Source organism: Polypterus senegalus, chromosome 10, assembly GCF_016835505.1.
Source record: "Polypterus senegalus isolate Bchr_013 chromosome 10, ASM1683550v1, whole genome shotgun sequence".
Lineage (NCBI taxonomy): Eukaryota > Metazoa > Chordata > Cladistia > Polypteriformes > Polypteridae > Polypterus > Polypterus senegalus.
In genome coordinates this window covers 64299974-64312087 of record NC_053163.1, presented here as the reverse complement: position 1 = coordinate 64312087, position 12114 = coordinate 64299974, and the positions used below count along the sequence as shown (strand labels likewise).

Genomic DNA, 12114 nt, shown 5'->3' with positions numbered 1-12114 from the left:
TATACAAAGACATTATTGGGAGCCATTTTTACCCCAGACCTGAGACACCCTTATTTTGTGACAATTCTTACAGTTCACTGTGATGAATCCTGCATATTGCAGGTAGGGGAAAAATATGTAACCCTTGGTAAACATTTAAATAGAGAGAGAGTGAGAAAGAGACAGGGATGTGTTGAGGTAGTAGTGATTTTTAGTTTTATTAGTGGTCTCATTGAAATAAAATATGGGTACAATAAAAAAAGGCATGAGAATGAAATAACTCTGTTACAGGAGTGGAAAAGGAGGAAAAAGACAAGAAGCCATGCCTGACCTCTGCAGCCACCTTATAAAGACCTCGGCTTGGGCTATCCCCAGACCAGGCAATGATCATCTAAACAGTTTGACCTGAGATGTGCCTGACCGCTGCAGCCAACCTCTGAAGAGCAGGGCCTTGGCTGTGCCCAGTCTTTGCAGACACCCCCTGAAGAGGCTGACCTGGGACACATCTCAACCGTGCCACCAAGCCCTTAAGCACCTTGGGTCATGCCTAGACCCTGATGCCAACCCTCAATCAGCACCGCGCTTGGGCTGTGCTTGGCCTCTACAATTTTCTGAAGAAACTGGCCATGGTTGTTTCAGGGGCTTGTTGTTACCTGTTCCAAAAACTGTAGCACCACAAAGTTTTACAGTAACAGCAAATTCAGCATTGTCACAAGTCACTAAGGTTCCTCCACCCAAACTGGAGTCTGCAGCTTCAATATCCTCACTGATGTCCATTTTCCAGGGCTTGCCACAGAAAAAAAAAAAAACAAATTTGGAAGAGGAGCTGAATTGACAGCTGGAGGTTCACAGAGCACACTTGAACCAGGAAACACCATTGCAGAAGAGCCAGATCAGCCAGTCGAAGTTATAGTGGAGTAGTCTAAAGAAGCCTTAACAGAAAATGGCAGGCATGGTGAGATTAAGAAGCCAATCACAAAAATTACTATGGAAGAACAGTTGAGCAAGAGACATGGATTTTCTCCAGTTGACTCCAAAAAAGCTTCTCCTCTTGCAGTTTCTAAAGGGACTCCCAGTTCTGTGTAAATGACCGTATCAGTGGATCTTTCTTTGGAGGCCATTATTGAAAGACAGTTAGTTAAAATGCTTTTGAATAAGCAAAGCCTGAAGGGGAACGCTTTACCACTTGGTTTCAACTACACTGAAGTCAAAATGTGCTATATAAATAAATGTTGTTGTTGTTGTTGTAGCTGCAGAAATAAAGCAGTCTTCCAGTATCATGTAAAATTCCACACAAATGTTGAATGGGTTGCTGAAAGAACATGGTTCTGTCACTGGAAGTGTTAAAGCTCTTGATGGGTCTATTCTCTAACTTTCAAATCAGCTGAAAGAAGAGGCTGATTTAAAATGCATAAGATATAATGACAATGCAGAAATCAATCGATATATATATATAAAAGCCAATGTAGGTGTGTGTATGTATATATGTTCCAGCATCACTTCCGAACGGCTAGAGCACATTGGTCGACTAAAAATACTGTAGGGTGAAATCAACCTTGCGGTCTTGTATGCACGTTATCATCCAGTTGACACTTGGAACGACCATCAGAGGGCGAACTGCAGGAGACTGCCAGCATTTTTTATGTTTGAGCATCAACTGGATGATAACATATCTAACAAGACCACAAGACAAGCACATTCATTGTTTGTTAATTTATTGTGTTTTTTTAATTATATTTTTCTCAAACAATTTATTTTCATCCCAGGCAATGCTGAGAATTTCAGCTAGTCTGAAGATAAAGATGACAAGCATCCTTCCACCCAGCTTGAATCTTTCCATTCCATTCTACAATGTTGTGTTAAAGAGAGTAATAAAGAAATGGGATTCCAAGCTAATTGGAAGGAACCATTATGACACAAAACGTCCTTTGATCATAGAAAAATATAGATTACAGATATGGCCATACTGATGGAGGGCTGTACCTGATAGTTGAGATTTCCCCAAAAGTCGTCTGAACCGATTCAGTTTTAGATGTCATGAATATGATTTACCAAAACAGTAAAGAAAACATTTAGGATGAATGTATAAAGGAACTGACTGGCACCTTTGCCCTTATCTGATACAACAATTGTACCTATTATATTGATGATATCAATTGCAACATAAGTCCCAAAGACAAATTCACTCTTGTCAAATGAAAAGAAACCACTTTTATTGAGTGTTACAGGTAAAATTATGGAATAACAATTAAGGAATTAGATCAGTCTTTAATAGGTCCATTGTCCAAAAGAAAGGTCCAGGGACCTCATGTATAAATGGTGCGTACACACAAAAATGTTGCATACGAACGTATCCACGTACAAATCGTGATGTATAAAACCTAAACTTGGTGTAAAGCCATGCACATTTTTACGGTAGCTCCAACCCTGGTGTACGCAAGTTCTCCGCTCGGTTTTGCAAACTGGCAGCACCCAGCGTCAAAGCAGTGCTACTGTTCCAGTTTGGTTTCCCTTTCTTTTTTAGATGCACATCCCTGACGCGGCTTTATAAATACACTGAAATTAACTGCATACTGTTTATTAGTTTGATGCATCTGATTCTAATTAACCTGTAACAATATAATAGTCCACAGAATGGTCAAACTATTCTAAATACCATAGCTGCTTTAGCTTTGTTACTCTCACTGCAACTTCTTCTTCTTCTTTCAGCTGCTCCCATTAGGGGCTAACCACAGCGGATCAACTTTTTCCATATTACTCTCAATGCACTACTCAGAGTATTTATATCACTGTATCTGAGTGAGGAATCACAGCTCTACAGCAGCTGACTGGAAAGAGAATTATCGGTATACAGCATTAAGCATATGCTGCCTCAGCCATGCTGTCTATTGAACTGCTCTCATATGGCAAATGCTTCAGAGCCTTTATTCATGGTTCAGAAACAGTTTCATCCCAAGAACTATAAACACACTCAATCACTCCATCAAGTGCTCCTTGTAGAAATGTTTGTACTTATAAGTACTATAAGTACAATTACCTCGCTGTAAACTTTATTATAGTTATACAGTTATAATAGTGCCAACCTGACCCACTTTATAAAGCGCATATTTACATATTATGACAATATCATTTTTAAGATGAAATGCTGCAAAATATGTATATTATACAGCTAGAAACTTTAACTTCATTTAAAGAATCTATATTGTTAATAATTAAGAATGTGAGGACACAGTGCTGTAGTGCTAGCAAGGAACTGGCGCTCCGTTCATGGATTGTTCCTGCCTCGCGCTATATTCTTGCTGGGGCTGGCGCGACAAGGGAAGGATAGATGGATGGAATAATTAAACATGTACTATGATGATATTTCAATGTTTCTTAAAAGATCTGAAGATTCGGCGTTCTAAGCTTACAGATGGTTTAACGACTATTACATGGCTAATTGTGTGGTGACTGGTTACTTGGAAAAAGAAAAGGAAGGACAGGAATTGGAGGTTAGTACGTTTGAAAGAGACAGTACTGCTGCAATAAATTATTACATTGAAGGTCGCGCATGGCGCAGCAAGCATCTTGAGTGAGGCATGAACAATCACTGTGCCACCGTGTTCCCATGTTTAATAATATGCTTTAACTCCTATCATCATGAAAATGATATCAAGTATACATCTCAGTATTTTAATTATTATTCAGAGAGCTGTAATATCACAAATGTAATGGATTCTGTGTCCTGAGAAAGCCCGTTTAAGAAGCAGGTAGTGATTCACACACATAGAGCACATAGAAGATCAAATACAAAATAAAGCATTTAATGTGCTACTTTAGTAATGATGGGGTTTGAGAAACTAGTTAATTAAACGATTTTAAGATGAAGTTTATGATGTTCTACTGTAATGACAAAATAAAATATGTGATTAAAGTGGAAATTTAGTGATCAAAGTTGACATTTCGTGCTTTATTCCCATTTTTTTTCTCTGTACCCTAATAAGCTTTCATATGAAACTCAGATGGTGGGCTACGACTCGCCTTTTCACAGTGACTTTGATATCTGACAACTTTTTTTTTATTTCGGTACTGTGTGATTTTGTGAACTTGAGCTTTCAAGTTTCTCCGACACTCTATGTCACTTTCAACTTTCTTTTATTGTTTATACCACTGTTTAAACCAACAAATAGTATGTTTTTCCTTGCCTCCACTTGGTATTCGCTGAAATTCTTCTATTTGCCCCTGTGCTTTTGTCATTGCCTTTTCACAGAGCACTGAGCTTAAGGGCTATTTATATTGATTTGCATATTCAAAGAGGCTTAATTCTGGGAGGAGATGGGGCGGGACAGCAGGTGCGTACGTTACTTTTCAAAATGACTGGGATTTATATAGCGGAAGAACGTGTAACTTGGCGTTTGCACAGATATATGCATCTGGATTTTTTTGTATGTACGTACATTTCCGCTTTTGTTCGTACGCTATGTTATAGTGTAAATTCTTTACATAGCATTATACATGAGGCCCCAGGGCTTTTGGAAAGGCTCATGCTGGTGAAATCCTCTTAATACCAGAACTGAGTTTCATGACTGGAATTCCTGAAAATTATGAGGAAAGATTTCAGGACAATGAAGGACTAAACCATGCACATTAATGTGAGTGGAGAAAAGCATACACACATGTTAAACCAGTTCCTCTCTATGCTCTTTGCCAATGCTTCTTGTAATCCTCTTTACAGGAGATCAAAATGCTTCTTTGTTTCTTTCCTCCTTTTCTATTGACATATTCAGCCATGACCCCCAATTCTCACGTCTTTCTGACACATATTTTATTTTTATTATTTATTTTACCTTATGACATCCCTTTCTCTCTCTCTCACTTTATTTAAATGTTTGCCATGGGTTACACATATAACAAATTAGAAAATATATGCATAGTGTCACATTCAGGTTTTTTCAGGGCATTTTTGTTATGTTTTGAATATGAGAGCAATTTTAAGTTTTGTTTAAGAACTGTATCAAAGTGCAAAGGAGGATTATCTCTTGGAATGTCTATTGATTGTAATAGAGGGGGAAAGGAAGCCACGATACACAAAAGTCAGAACTGATAATGATTTACTGTGCAATATTAAATTAAAATTGACATAAACATTTAAACTTTGGAAATACTGTATATATTTCTTACCTAAAACTTATTATGTTGTAATGAACATCTTCTTTAAAAAGGAACTGCAGAGTATAAAAGAAGGCACCTTAAACTGGTGACAGAAAGGGATGGTGCTAGTTTTACCTTTATTTGAGTTTCCGCTTTTATAGCTGCTGTTTAAGTTCGTAATTGTCTAGGTACTGCTGACTACATTAGGCTTAATTTAGGGGGATGTCAAAGGTTCTTTGTCTCATTTGTGCTGCAACTGGCAGGTAGAGCTGATTGGCTAGTAATAGGGGTGGTTGGGAAAGTGTTTCAAGAGCCATTGTAAAGCTGTCAGAAGTGCTGCTGAACTAAAAGACAATATCTCGACATATGGACAGTAAGATGATACAGTCATTATACTACTCTCTGACACCACCAGACACTTGAACTTTAGTTAGGTACCGATTAGTTGATGTTTCTTAATTGGTCTTGTGTGGGAGTTTGCATGAGCCTACCATGCAATGAATGGACTGGAGTCTAGGTCTCCTTGTTGCAAAATTAATACAATTAAGTGCTGTGATTATGTTTAAAGAACGGACCACTGCTGCAAATTGCTTTTTTATGTTGGCAAAAATCATTTTGTTAATGTAGGTGCACCTACACAGTACACAAACTCAATGTAGTGCCTCACCTGTCAGTTAATTGGTTCCAGCACAACAGGCATGAGGGGGAGAAAGTGATTGTCCTGACCTTTCTTCCAGTTCCCTTAGAAGTGGCAACAGGTAGTTGATATAAACTGAGGAAAAACCAAAAAAGTTCTTCAGTGCAAATACTGAGCATAGGCCATTATAAAAAAGAGTTAAAATAGAGACTGTACATCATACCACTTTTCAGGTGTCATATATTTGTCACATCAACACATTTTAATAACAGCTCAGTGATATGAATTATTATGCGCATTAATTACCAATTCACTGGTTCGTCTGCATCTTCCTGCTTGATCAAGCATGTTGTCATTACTCAGTTTCTCCAAAACATTGCATACGAATGGGTCTGAGTAAATAAACGTAAGCTTTTGCTGCAAGTTTTCTTTTATAAATCCTGATGTTTGCGTCAGATGTTGCATACTCACATTTCAGTCTCTATGCAATGTAATGTAATGCAGACAGAGGCCATTTATCAGCTCTCATCCTCCTAGCTCTGAGTGCATGCAGCATGTGATACCATTGATCACAATATTCTTAGAAATCACCTTAGTCAGTGTGTGGGCTTGTCTGGTACTGTCTTAAATTGGTTTGAGTCTTACTTGACAGGTAGAAAATTCTTTGTTAGCTGTGGTATTTATACAAAGACCTATGATATTCTATATGGTGCTCCACAAGGATCTATCCTGGGTCCACTGCTCTTTTTGATCTACATGCTTCCTTTAGGTCTGATTATCTCAAGGCATAATGTGAGCTATCATAGCTATGCAGATGACACATGACTGTATTTAAGAAATAGTGCCTGATGACCCCGACTCTCTTGGTTCACTGACCCACTGCCTTACTTCTGTTTCTGAGTAGTAAGAGCAGTAATTTTCTTAAACTAAATAAGGAGAAAATGGAAATCTTAGATATTGGCAAAAATGGATATAGCGAGGGTATTAGAAATAAACTTGATCCATTAGGCTTAAAAGTCAAGACAGAGGTAAAGAATTTAGGGGTAAATCTCGACTCTGACCTAAATTTTAAATCACATATTAATCAGATTACCAGGTCAGCTTTTTTTCACTTAAAGAATATAACAAAAGTTAGATCCCTTATAACATTGCAAGATGGTGAAAAATTACTTCACACTTTTGTTTTTAATCAACTAGATTAATGTAACACAATACTTTCAGGAGTTCACAAAAAGACATCAATCGGTTTCAACTAGTACAGAATTCAATCTTACCTAGGAAAAGAAAATCCAAGCACATTTCTCCAGTTCTGATGTCACTACATTAAGTTAATCATGAAATTTAGTATTTACTTTAAAATACTGCTTATGGTTTACAAAGTCTTAAATAATCTCGCTCTGTCCTATATTTTGGAATGCCTTTCACCTTACACTCCAAATCGTAACTTTAGATCTTCAAATGAGTGTCTGCTGATAATTCCAAGCGCTAAACTTAAAAGAAATGGTGAAGCAGCCGTTGGCTGTTATGCACCTAAAATTTGGAATAGCTTTTACCGATATAAATTTGCCAGGCTAATATGATGGAGCACTTTAAAAAACTGCTAAAAACCATTACTTTAACAAGGCTTTCTCATAGCTTAATTTTAGTGTAACCCTGACATTGTGTATTTGCATTGAATTATCATTTTAATCATGGCTTCACAGTCCATACTAATCCCTACTTTTCTCAGTTGTTTATTGATGGATTGAAGGCCAGATGTCCATATGACCATTATCATCTAATTCTTCCACGTGAAGCCTGAAAACCATTAGGATTTACTTTACTTTAGATTATTATTTTGGGAAGAATGCCCAATGGGGGCTTGTCATGTGGCCTCAGAACCCCTGCATATATTTTTTTTTTTTGTCCTCCCGGCCATCAGACCTTACTTATTTCTTTGTTATTTAGTATTACCTAATGCCAACACAGGGTGCAAGGCAGGAATCAAACCTCGGGCAGGACACCAGCCCACCGCAGTATTACCTAATATTATTTTTATTTTTTATAAACTTTTTTTTTCTTCATCTTGTAAAGCACTTTGAGCTACACCATTTGTATATGGATAATGCAGAAAAGCTGGTAAAATAGCTATTTGCCAAGTCCTTAATAATTTAGATACTTGCATATTAGATAATGCTAATATTTTCACATCTTGTTCTAATAATGTTAGTAATCCAAGTGTTTCCAAAGGATACTGTATATAATACCTCACCAGATGCTGGGAAATATTCATGAGGAATGCCTAATCCCAGTGCAAACTAAATACTAGAGCACAAGCTTTACGCAATCCACATTGTGAAATGTTTAATATCAGACATGGAGGATACCCTCAAATATACTTCCATAAAACATAGAAGACATACAGCGTGGAATAAACTTACATCATTTTAATGCACACTAATAGCAAAGACATGCAGGTTAGGTGGATTGGCAATTCTAAATTGGCCCTAGTGTGTGCTTGGTGTTTGTGTGTGTCCTGCGGTGGGTTGGCACCCTGCCCAGGATTGGTTCCTGCCTTGTGCCCTGTGTTGGCTGAGATTGGCTCCAGCAGACCCCCGTGACCCTGTATTCGGATTCAGCGGGTTAGAAAATGGATGGATGGATAATTGTAAGACAATCCTTATTTTTTTCACTACACAATCAGACAATTTGAATTGATCAGTATTAAATTTTACATGCATTGCATTTTGTCTTCCATAACATTGGTATGATTGATTCAATACCACACAATGTTTCAGTCAATTAAACTTAAACCAGATAGACCTGCTCACAAAGTGATTTAAGTTACTTTGCAACTTTGTTCCCCTTCAATGGTCTAAAGATGCACAGTGGCAGTTAGTCTTTGTATACAGATCATTTTAATCTGCTGCTAGCAGGCACCTGAATTTCAGACTACAACGGGATTAACCTGACAGAAGTCATTACTGTAAATACATACTGATACTGCATCTTCCTGTGCTGAATGCACACTGCAATTGACTTGTGGTGTTTTTCTGTTAGCTGTTCAGGATCCTCATTAACACTGGCCAAGCATACAGATTGGCCCATGTAGAAACAAGTGACTAAGTTAACCTTTGGGTTTTGAGGATAAGCCTTTCACAATCATTTCCTTTATTCAGGCTAACAAAAAAAAACCTGGCAATACTTTTAGCAACTTTTATGCTGATGTCACTGCTGAAATCCTTGGTGACTTCAGCAACATACAGGTATTTTATGCACAGTAATATTTGGTTATTTTTTAACAACCATGCTAAATATAATACCTCTTGTATCTCTTTTTAGTTGTTAATTTCCTTGCCTTTCAAAAACCTGTTGTAGTGCTAGGGCAGCTACACAATTTAACAGAACCAAAGATTTATGTTCTCATCACTATGAATTGCATCTAAAAAGCAGTCTATCAGCACTGTTTTAAAAATTAGAATGCCTAACCCCGAGGTAAATTTAGCTATGTACTCATGCAGAAAAATTCAATTTCACCTTGCTTATATTTTTACAGTCGGAGCAGTAGATTGCATTTCCTGTACAATATTATCCATATGTTCTAATCTGTACTGTAAATTTACTTGAAAGTCATTCTGTGTTTTTTTTCTTTTCTCTTTATTTCATATGAGCCAAGCCATTAAACTGGCAAAAACTCAGACTCCGTTCAGTACATCAGGAAAATTAAAACTGATTAAGAAAAAAAGAAAATTGAAAATAATGAAGACCTACAGCACAGCAGATTTTAGTAAACATATGGGTTTAATTTAGTGTGACACTTTTAAATATGTCTTTATTATATGATTGCCAAAAATTACTTGATGCTATGCACATTTTAATTATTTGGCACAAAAGTTTTGTTTTAAATTGTAAATGCCAAAAAGTTAGAGAAAAATGTTACTAGATAAAGTCACTTATCCAGTTACATTATCTTTAGCATTCTGAAAATCACATGGCTGACCAGAAGCAGACTCATATTTTCTATTTTTCATTTTCTAAATTAGTAAATCTATATCCCTTGTTTATCTAATAGTTTTATACTGTGTACTGAACTCTTTGATTCACTTCTTTGAATCTAAGAGTTGGATTAATCACACTGTAAAAAAAAACAACTTCAAAAATGTGAATTGAGCTCAACTTGAAAAGTTAAATGAACTAGCAGTTCATTAAAATTTTGAATCAACTTAAAAAATAATTAAATTCAGTATTTTTAGCTTTGTGTTATGGGAATGTGAGAAAGAAAGTTTGGGGAACTTAATTTACTTTTATGACTGGTTTTGATGCTCCACAATATTGCGCATGCTCAGTGCATTCTTTGATGTTGTCATGTTAGGAGCCATTTTGGGTTAGGGTAATTTCTCACTAAAGTTAGTGTCGTTATCTTCTCCATCTCCATTTTCTTCAGTTTCTCCGAGAGAAAAGCGCTCCACAAAATCTTTATCAGATTGAAACGACAAGGCGATATCTTTAGGCTTAATAAGGTAAGGTTACATTAATCTGCTTAAGTCACGCGCTATATAAACAATTTTGATGAATATATATTTAGGATTTAATAAAGAATAAAGTAAAAGTATTCTACATGTTGAGGGTTCGGTCTGTTTGACTTGTTTTTTCCACCGTGTACGAAGTTTTAGTTCCAGTTTGTTTTACAAATGTTGAATTTCTCCTATTTAGTACAGTGTTATTTATTACTTCTAAGGGTGTTTCAGTGTGAGTACTCTTGAAAGACGTAAAGTTCTCTTGTAGAAAACCTGGGCCCCCAAGAACTTGTGGTCTAGACCGTTTGAAATTCAGAATTTGAAGCTTCATATCTCCAAAACGAAAAGAATAGTGTTATTAAAACCAACTGTAGAAAAATCAACATTTTGCCAAAACTTGTTTATAAGAGTTACTTTTTCCAGAAATCTCCCTATTTTTGTAAAAATCAACAATAGTTCGCAAAACGCAATAAAAGTACAAAAATGGTGCAAAATACACATAAAATCCGCACCAATGTATAGAATACAGGTTGTGAATTTTGTGACATTTACATTTTTTGTGAACATTACTGATTATTTTTAAATCATCTAGCACTGTTTAAGATTCGACTTGATAATGCAAGAATGGGGAAATGTGACCTTGGTGAACAGAAAACGTCTTTTCTTCTGTCGAGAATGAATGCTCACCCTGGCTGCGCTCCGGTTTGTACAGTACATCTTGGAGAAGATGAAAAAGATACCGGACATGGGGAAAGCACAGTTGGTTTGTTAGTAAAATATATTTCATCTGGCTTGATTTTCTGGGATGCATCCCAACTGCATTTTGGCCAAATTTGGTTTGGATCATCACTTTGTTGTTTCCTGATGGTCTCAGGGGCTAGGATATTCCAAGGTTATGGGACAGTTTTCCACTGTCGTTGAGATTGGCAGAATCTTTGGGTGTCAAAATGGGATGCATCTGTTCTGGACTGACTTTTGGGTAGCGCTGCCATTTGAGGGTTATTTTTTTACTATCTCTCCATTATAAAAAAAAATCCCATGAGAGAAAGGCTAGGGAGATGAGATGTGATCTTCACGTGAAGATCACGGAAAACACTTAAAACACCCACGAGACGAAAGAGATTGGCCACGGAGCGTCTCGCGGGGACCTTAAACATGAGACTTAGTGCAAAGAGATTGACCCAGGACCGTCTCACGGGACGTAGAACATGAGATTCTTGCAAGACATGCCCTGCTTACAACCGATATAAAATAAGACCATGGGCAGCAAAACAGTCAGTCGTGTAAAGGTTTTGAGCACACACAGATCCAAGGCTCTCAGTGCATATAAAGTGTATAAGGACAATATGTTATAGATGAAATGTCGACGACTAAGCAAAAAAGAAAGAGCAGAGCAAAGAAAAGAGACTCAAAGTCAGAGAATTTCAAAAACGTGATTTACCTCACATGCATTTATTGGTTATTTTGCAAAAAAAATAAAAAAATTAACTGCTGATGATGCAGATCGTTTTGTCTGTGCTGAAATTCCAAACTGAGAAACCTATCCTGAATTATGGTACAAAGTCATTAAACACATGTCTCACGGACCTCATTTAAAAGATTCAGCATATTGGGACTCAAAAGATTCCAAATATTGTTATTACAAAAGTTCTGAAATAAAAGTGAAACTAATGATAATAATAATAGAAACAATTCAAAGAAAAAAAAATCTTTAAAGTGTGTATGCAGCAAACCAAACAAGGGGGTTGGCGAGTGAAGCGAGCAGGGGGCGAAGCCCCGTAGTCTTTATAATATTTCATTTTTTCCCATATTTTATTGTACAGTGCTTTTGTGAATTTTGTCTGTGAGGCGCTTTATAAATAAATTTTTACT

The 12114-nt window shown here is 36.7% G+C and overlaps 1 pseudogene; it reads left to right on the top strand.

Moving 5' to 3' along the window:
- Positions 1 to 922: 922 nt before the first annotated feature.
- Positions 923 to 12114, top strand: part of LOC120538183 — a 31721-nt pseudogene continuing 20529 nt past the window's right edge.